The sequence below is a fragment of the Bactrocera neohumeralis genome, unplaced genomic scaffold (assembly GCF_024586455.1).
Source record: "Bactrocera neohumeralis isolate Rockhampton unplaced genomic scaffold, APGP_CSIRO_Bneo_wtdbg2-racon-allhic-juicebox.fasta_v2 cluster10, whole genome shotgun sequence".
NCBI classification, from domain to species: Eukaryota; Metazoa; Arthropoda; class Insecta; order Diptera; family Tephritidae; genus Bactrocera; species Bactrocera neohumeralis.
The window spans coordinates 7,809,752-7,819,250 of record NW_026089623.1 but is presented as its reverse complement, the minus strand read 5'-3'; the positions used below and the strand labels follow the sequence as shown (position 1 = coordinate 7,819,250).

At 37.9% G+C, this 9,499-nt stretch overlaps 1 pseudogene; it reads left to right on the top strand.

Moving 5' to 3' along the window:
* Positions 1 to 4,343: 4,343 nt before the first annotated feature.
* LOC126765638 (small nucleolar RNA U3) lies at positions 4,344 to 4,545 on the top strand (annotated as a pseudogene).
* Positions 4,546 to 9,499: the final 4,954 nt, after the last annotated feature.

The window sequence follows — 9,499 nt, the reverse complement described above, 5'->3', positions numbered from 1 at the left end:
TAGATTTTCTTAATTTAATTTTTAAAAATTCAATAGTTTATAATTTTTAAAATTCAATATTTTACAATTTATTTATTACTTTTATTTTAGGTATAAATTTGTAGATATGTCGCTTGACGCAACAATATGAATTCTTATTTTTCCTAGAAATACATTTGTAAAAAAAGGATCTTTCTCCTTTTCTTATTATCTTATTTTTCCCAGAAATACATTTGTAAAAAAGGATATTCCTCCTTTTCTTATTATCTTATTTTTCCAAGAAATACATTTGTGAAAAAAGAAAAGATCCTTTTTTTATTTTCCACATAAAAGATTTAAAGAGTTCAAAAGTTCAAAACGTGCGCTACATCAGCGACCTACCCGACGTCATTTCGCAAGTGATAAAATAAATTATTAAAGAGCTCAAAGCATGCGCTACATCAGCTCGAACCTATTTACCCTACGCCTTTGCGCAAATGATTATCCTATGATAGCAAATGCCCACATACAGATTTGGCAATGGCAATAGCAATACGTTTGACAGTTAATATTCTATAATTGTATCCTGTCGAGATGCCCCGTTATGAACCGGAGCGACCGATTGACATGATTTTAATTTTTTCTATATTCAATAAAATAGGACAGATATATGAACTTCGCGGAGAGAAATATAGAACCGACTTTGAGCAATCTTTTAATTCATATTAGTTGATGTTCACAAGTTGTTGTTGAGAGTCGAGAGCTCATGTAGTCTTTGTCTAAGAGGCATTCTAGTTAAATAAAATTACAAATAACCCCCCAGGCCTCTACCCCACGCATTTCCTTTCTAGGTCTCTTACCGCCCCCTTGATACCTGCAGCGCCCACAAGGGGGCGTATCGCCCACTTTGGGAAACACTACGCTATAGCGTTTAAAAAAAATTTTCTCTATAGTGGGTCAAAAACTTTAGCTGCTGGAGCGTTTACAATGTTAAAAAATGTGATTTTTATCAAAATACTACATTTTTTGTGACCACTATTGCCACAAATGCCCACTGATTTGGGTTTAATAGCAAGTGCTGACAGTTTTTCTAAAGCTCTTCAAACCCCGCTAACCCGCGCAATTTATTTTTTCTACCTACGTCGAACACTTAATCCGCTAGAACGTTTACAAAGCTAAAAAACCGAGATTTTTCCCAAAAAGCTGCATTTTTTTGAACACTATTGCCACGCCCCTGGTAGTGTTCATGGGGCAAATGTTAGTTTTTCTGAAAGCTCTTCAAACTAGCTAACCGGTGCAATTAATTTGATCCACCTACGTTGAACACTTAATCCGCTAGTGCATTTAAAAAGTTGAAAAAAATGTGATTTTTTCGGAAAGCTCTTCAAAAACTACCTACGTCGAACACTTAATCCGCTAGAACGTTTACAAAGCTAAAAAACCGAGATTTTTCCCAAAAAGCTGCATTTTTTTGAACACTATTGCCACGCCCATGGTGGGGTATAAGGCGCAGACGCTAGTTTTTCCAAAAGCTCTTCAAACTAGCTAACCGGTGCAATTAATTTGATCCACCTACGTTGAACACTTAATCCGCTAGTGCATTTACAAAGTTGAAAAAATGTGATTTTTCTCAAAAAACTGCATTTTTTGAACACTATTGCCACGCCCCTAGTAGGGTTCATGGGGCGAGTGCTAGTTTTTCTGAAAGCTCTTCAAACTAGCTAACCGGCGCAATTTTTCTAACCCACCTGGGTGGAACACTTAATCCGCTAGTGCATTTACAAAGTTGAAAAAATGTGATTTTTCTCAAAAAACTAAATTTCTTGTGAACACTATTGCCACGCCCCTGGTGGAGTATACGGGGCAGGTGCTAGTTTTTCTGAAAGCTCTTCACACTAGCTAACCGGTGCAATTTATTTGATCCACCTGGGTCGAACACTTAATCCGCTAGTGCATTTACAAAGTTGAAAAAATGTGATTTTTCTCAAAAAACTAAATTTTTTGTGAACACTATTGCCACAACCCTGGTGAGGTTTAGGAGACAAGTGCTAGTTTTTCTGAAAGCTCTTCAAACTAGCTAACCGGTGCAATTTATTTGATCGACCTGCGTCGAACACTTAATCCGCTAGTGCATTTACAAAGTTGAAAAAATGTGATTTTTCTCAAAAGACTAAATTTTTTGTGAACACTATTGCCACGACCTTGGTGAGGTTTAGGAGACAAGTGCTAGTTTTTCTGAAAGCTCTTCAAACTAGCTTACCGGTGAAATTTTTTTGACTCACATGGGTCCGCTAGTGCATTTCAGTTTAGTGATTTTTCTCAAAAAACTAAATTTTTGTGAACACTATTGCCACACCCCTGGTGGTGGTTTAGAGGACAAGTGCTAGTTTTCCTGGAAGCTCTTCGATTTATCTAACCAATGCAATTTATTTCACTCACCTGGGTCAAATACTTTAGCCGCTAGAGCGTTTACAAAACACTTTCTCTCGCCTGGGTCAAATACTTTAGCCGCTGGAGCGTTTACAATGTTAAAAAAATGTAATTTTTATCAAAAAACTACATTTTTTGTACTTTAGCCACTGGAGCGTTTACAATGTTAAAAAAATGTAATTTTTATCAAAAAACGCCCCTTGTCGGGTATAGGGCGCAGGCGCTAGTTTTTCCGAAAGCTCTTCAAACAGCTAACCGGTGCAATTTATTTGATCGACCTGGGTCGAACACATAATCCGATAGAGCGTTTACAACGTGCTAGGTTTCCTGGAAGCTTTTCGATTTCGCTAACTAATGCAATTTGTTTGACCCACCTAGGTCAAATACTTCAGCCGCTAGAGTGTTTACAAATTTAAAAATTATGTGATTTTTCTCAAAACACTACATTTTTTTGTGACCACTATCGTCACGCCACTGGTAGGGTTTAGGGGCAAGTGCTGGTTTTTCTGAAAGCTCTTCGAACTAGCTAACCGGTGCAATTTATTTGATCTACCCGCGTCGAACACTTAATTCGCTAGAACGTTTACAACGTTCAAAAAAAATGTGATTATTCTCAAAAAAGTGCATTTTTTTAAACACTATTGCCACGCCGTTAGTGGGGTTTAGGGGAGAGTGCTAACTTTTCTGAAAGCTCTTCAAACTAGCTAACCGGTGTAATTTATTTGATTCAACTGGGTCGAACAGTTAATCCGATGGAGCGTTTACAAAGTGCTAGGTTTCCTGGAAGCTTTTCGATTTCGCTAACTTTTGCAATTTGTTTGACCCACCTAGGTCAAATACTTTAGCCGCTAAAGCGTTTGCAAAGTTAAAAAAATGTGATTTCTCTGAAACAACTACATTGTTTGTGAACACCATTGCCAAGTCCCTGGTAGCGCTTAGGGGACGAGTACTAGTTCCCATGAAGCCGTTTGATTTAGCTAATTGACGCGATTTATACTTTAGCTGCTAGACCGTTTACAAAATTTAAAACAATGTGACTTTTCTCAAAAAACTACATTCCTTTGTGTACACTATTGCCACGCTCCTGGTAGCTCTTAGGGTACGTGTGCTAATTTTCCTGGAAGCGCTTTGATTTCGCTAACTAATGCAATTTATTTGACCCACCTCGGTCAATTACTTTAGCCGCTAGAGTGTTTACAAAGTTAAAAAAATGTGATTTTTCTGAAAAAAATACATTTTTTTTAACACTATTGCCACGCCTCTGGTTGCGCTTACGTGATGAGTTTCCTTGAAGCCTTTTATTTAGCTAATTAATTCAATTTATACTTTAGCCGCTAGAGCGTTTACAAAATTAAAAGAAATGTGATTTTTCTGAAAAAACTACATTTTTGAAGTTATACTTCTTATACGGGTTCGGAAAAGGTTGCGATAGATTCAGGTTGCGCAACCTTGCTCAACATGAATCTACGCAACTTTGTCTGCGAAAATGTTCGAGCAGCAAGCGAAGCGGTGACAATCGGCGATCGTTAGTTTGTTTCTTTCGGCACAGCTCGGCTTTTCTACCAACAACACAATGTTGCCATGCTTATGCTGTTGTTGTTTTTGTAGAACAATGTTTCAATTTTTGGTTGGTGACATATTCAATTAAAAATAAATTCTGTTGGGATTCGAACCTACGTGCTCGTCGTAACTTTTCAAGCGCTTACCACCAATATCACCATTGACACTTCTTTTGCGTTGTCCTAATTATGGTTTGGTTGTGCATGAAAGAAATATACAGTGGATCGCCGATTGTTACCTCTTTCCTTGCTGCTGCTGCGCATATGTATGTTTGTATGCTTGTGCATTATTGAAGTTATGCTTCTTTTTCTTTCGTTTGTCTTTCATTTCTGCGAATTCTTAACTATTTTGCGTATATTTTGGTTGAAATATTCTGCGTTGGCCGTTGAAAAATTAAGGCTATACTTTACAGGATTATTTCTGTAGTTACTCTTCTTTTACATTTTTTGGAAATCGACCCGCAATGACGAAGTATATCGTTTTATCCGACAGCGTGAGGGTTAAGAAGTTCATTTCTAATTTTGTCTTGTGGCATATTAGAAATGATGACGATCGAAAATCGTTCGCCTACAACGGATAAAACGACTTCTGAGTGGTGATTTTAATGAATTGATTGAAATGCTCTGCGTTGGCCGTTGAAAAGTTAAGACTATACTTCTCAGGATCATTCATTCCTTTCATTTCTTTAAAGAAATTAATGACATTTAGAAATATGCATATTTTCATTATTTCGTTGTCATTTCCATATTCGTAGCAATAGAATTTCTATGGCATAAGTAAAGTAATGTCCGCCGATCGTCACCCCTTGCCGCTGTAGCAGCTTCGCCTACAAACATGCGTAAATATGTACATATGTAAATATGAATACATATCGACGCAGATTTTTGCGAGAAGCACCAGAAAGTTGTGCAATTTATGATTCTTAGCTTTTGCCATCGTCGCGAAAAGACGACTTGTTGGCAGAGGCATGCTCGGGGAGATGTTACGGCCTCTGTTTTTATGAATGAAGCGAGATCGCTTGTGGAATTTGCGCCTACGTTCATGAATGAAATCGTTTTTGTTGTAAAATTTACTACACTTGTTCTTCGCCAATTTGGCTGCCATATTGACTTGTGAAGATCAATTTTTTGTTGGTGACATATTCATATGTGTACGCATATATATGTTTGCATGCTTGTACATTATTTGTTTGGCAATGTATGCAAATATATGTACATATAAGTATATATGAATGTATGAACATGCAAGTCAATGTGCGCACATGTAATGAATATATTGATAAGTGATGAAAATATGATTTCAATTTCTGAACGCGCACATGCGTATACATAAACTCATATGAGCATGTGCAGATACACAAGATAGGATAGAAGATGTATGCCTTTTAACATCATATACTATACAAATAAATATTTTTCTTACTAATAGAAATTAAATTTATCACAGCAATATGCATAATATACATATACATAATATTGCTGTGATAAATTTAATTTCTATTAGTAAGAAAAATATTTATTTGTATAGTATACGATGTTAAAAGCAAAAAATTAAAAATGTATTCTGTCGAGATTCGAACCTGTGGAAGCATCTTGACTTTCCAAGCGCTTACCACCAACACCACCATTGACACTTAGGTTGCGCTGACTTAAGTATGGTTCGGTTATGCATGTAAGAAACATACGATGGTTCTAATGATTTTGTTTAAGTATAGAAATATGCTTTTGTAGAACATTTGCATTCGCAAACATACATAAAAATGTGCAAACGACATAATATATGTATGTATGATTGTTTCGCAATTTGCTTCTACGCCGGTCAAATTTCTATACAACAAGTAAGGAAGAGCTAAGTTCGGGTGTCACCGAACATTTTATACTCTCGCATGGTAAAGTGATAATCGAGATTTCATAATACGTCATTTACATATTTCTCAAATACCGTATTTTTGTATGGGCCGATTTTGCCCATCTTCGAACTTAACCTTCTTATGGAGACGAGGAATACGTGTACCAAGTTTCATCATGATATCTCAATTTTTACTCAAGTTACAGCTTGCACGGACGGACGGACAGACGGACGGACGGACAGACAGACATCCGGATTTCAACTCTACTCGTCACCCTGATCACTTTGGTATATATAACCCTATATCTGACTCTTTTAGTTTTAGGACTTACAAACAACCGTTATGTGAACAAAACTATAATACTCTCGTTAGCAACATTGTTGCGAGAGTATAAAAATCGGCTGAAATGTGTGAGAAAATAAAAAATGGACAACTAGGGCAAATAATTTTTAAAAAATTTATTGACAATTAAATTAATTAATATATGTAAAATTCACGACTAAACCCGCACACGTCTTATTCGTGCAAAATTTCCAACTTTATGAAAATTGGCGCAGTTATTGACACTTCAATTTTATGTAAAATTTAAAACATGTTTACATATGAATATATAATATATTTGATTTTGGCGCAATTATCGACACTTGTCTTAATATACAAAATTAGGCCAAAACGAAACAATGAAATGCATAATTACTTTTGCATGTCAATATGGAAATGCCGACGGCAAAATGCAAAGGTATATATTGCACATACATACTTACATACAAACGATTTCTTGGTTGAAAGAAAAAATTGAAGCATGAGAAATTGAAATGCCGACGGCAAATCAAAATTGCTTACATTCGTACATTACGTATGAATCATGAAAATATCATCATAATGTTTAGGTAAATCTTTTATATATTTAAAATGAGTTATTATAAAATAAGATCAAATTAGCGTTAAGTAATTTGAAAAATAGTAAATCAAAAATAAAAGAGTTGTACATACATATTTCCATACTATGGAATATCACAGAAATCATTTCATAAATACATATATTTCTGTCTCTCATATTTTCGGTTAGAATATGTGAGAGAATTGTAAAAAATGTTAAAATTGCGAGGCGAATTCCGACCTACCTGATCTTCACAAGACAATATGGCAGTCAAATTGGCTGGACCACCGATCAATGTTGATAAAATAAATGACACATTATAATATGATAATACGCATAACACAGCGGATTCCAGGTTATGTTATGGTAAGTTTCTCTCGAATATTTCAATTGTCCGTAATAGATGCACCTTGTGCACTAAACTTGTGCTTTGAAACTAATATCAATTGGATTGGCAAAAATGTTAATGTTTTGATTTTAAATTGATTTTACAACGGAAAAAGACAGTGTAGCCCGTGTTTCAAGAGGAGGGAAAACAGCACAATATTATCGTGAATACCGAGCACGAAAGAAAGCAGAGCGGGAAAAGGAGAAATTTGAAATGATAGCTGGCAGTCAAGCGAAGAAGAGGAAAACAGCTGCGGAATATCAGAGAGCGCGTAAAAAAAGATTCAACGTTTGCTGTTCCATAAATCTCTGCGGGAGCATCTATAACTGCTGATGAATCAACGGTCGGCAATTCACCGATAACTGCTGGGCCTTCAACGCGTGCTGATGGATTACAAAAGAGAGATGATTACGCTGCATATTCTTTTCCGCAACGAAGAGACAGAAGTACTTTTCTAGTCAAAGTTCCTTCATTTAGACTTTGTCTTATTCTTCATTTTATGTGCATAATAAATTCATAAAATGTGGATTTAGTTTTCTAGTTTTCTTTCATACAAAATGATATGCATTTCTTGGAATATCACTAAGAAGTATGACTACATCCGCGCGTAGGGACTCCACGCACATTTTTTTTTTGAACACCATTGCCACGCCTCTGGTAGCGCTTAGGGGACGAGTGCTCGTTTTCATGGAAGCACTTCGATCTGTCTAACCAATGCAATTTATCTGACCCACCTCGGTCAAATACTTTAGCCGCTGGAGCGTTTAGATCAAATACTGTAGCCGCCAAAATGAAATTTTTTGTGAACTCCATTGCCACGCCCCTGGTGGGGTATAGGGGGCAGGTGCTAGTTTTTCCGAAAGCACTTCACACTAACTAACCGGTGCCATTCATTGACTCACCTTCGGCAAATACTTTAGCCGCTACAGCTTTTACAAAGTTAAAAAAATGTGATTTTTTTGAAAAAAACTACATTGTTTGCGAACACTCTTGCCACGTCCCTTGTAGCGCTTACGAGAGGAGTACTAGTTTCCTTGAAGCCCTTTATTTAGCCAGTTAAAGCAATTTATATTTTAGCCGATAGAGCGTTTACAAAATTAAGAGAAATGTGATTTTTCTCAAAAAACTACATTGTTTGTGAACACTATTGCCACGCTCCTGTTAGATCTTAGGGTACGTGTGCTAGTTTTCCTGGAAACTTTTCGATCTCGCTAACTAATGCAATTTATTTGACCAACCTAGGTCAAATAATGTTTCTTTCGCTATTGCTAGCCACCACTTACCTCGGCACTTGTTACTTCACCGGTAAAAAATAGACACAATTTGAATTTGTTTGTTTAATTTAAGGTTTAGTCTAATGTTTCGGTTTTGGTTTGTTTTATTAAAAGGTTTAGTTTAATTAAAAAGATACGGTTTGTAGTCACCGCCAATTCGAAATCTGTACATATACGGAAATTGACGCTGCGTAACACGTTCGCTCGGTGCGAGATCGTTGTAAAAAAAGGGCCCATCGTCCTCTGGAGCGGTCGCTTTTGATGGCTTGATAGTGTAGAGTTATGGTGTGATGTTTGCATGTGTGGTATATTCGTGTGTAGTAGTGTGTGGTGTCTTCATGTAGAATGTCTGTATGTGTGGTGTCTTCATTTGTGGATCGCGTTAGTGTGGTGTGTTGTCGTGTGGTTGTTCAGTGTCGGATGGCGAGGGAGAGCTAACCATTCAGCCATCCCGGCCCCCTGGCGAATAAATAGCTAAATGCGGTCGTTGTAATTGCCGCAGCGTGGCAACAACGCTGCTAAGACCAGTGGAGCGACGGTTTGATGTACGATATTGCTGGCGCCGCGGGGATGCTTCATTTCGCCTTGCTCTGGATGATGGAGGAGCGACTAGCCTTCGGTGCCGACTGGGCTGCTGTGACCGGTTCGCGGCAAGCTGTCGCGCTACAGGCCGTTTCGGGGTCCGATGCAGCATGGTGTGGTGCGGCCTATTGCACAGTTGGCATAGGGTCACTGATGTACACTCCTGTGTGGTGTGTACCGTTGCCAAGCATTTCAGGCAGTGCCCGTGAGCTTGAGCAACCTTCTGCCGTTGCATGGGCTGCATGCTGCGAAAAATGCTACAATGTTGTAGCCGGTGTGGGCGCCGCAATAGGGGACATCGGCTGCGCTGAGGTTCTGCTACGGTTGTTGAGGACGGTGGTAGTGGCCTCGTGCTACTACGAGGAGCGGGTGCAGTGGCGGTTGCCGCGGTTGGCGTGGCACGGTTATAGCTGACCTAACCGTTGGCGTTCCCGAAAAATTAGCACTGGCCCCTAAATCCTACCAGGGGCGTGGCAATAGTGTCCACAAAAAAATGCAGTTTTTCAGAAAAAATCATATATTTTTAACATGTAAGCGCTTCTTAGCGGCTAAAGTATTGAGCGGTGAGTCAAATAACT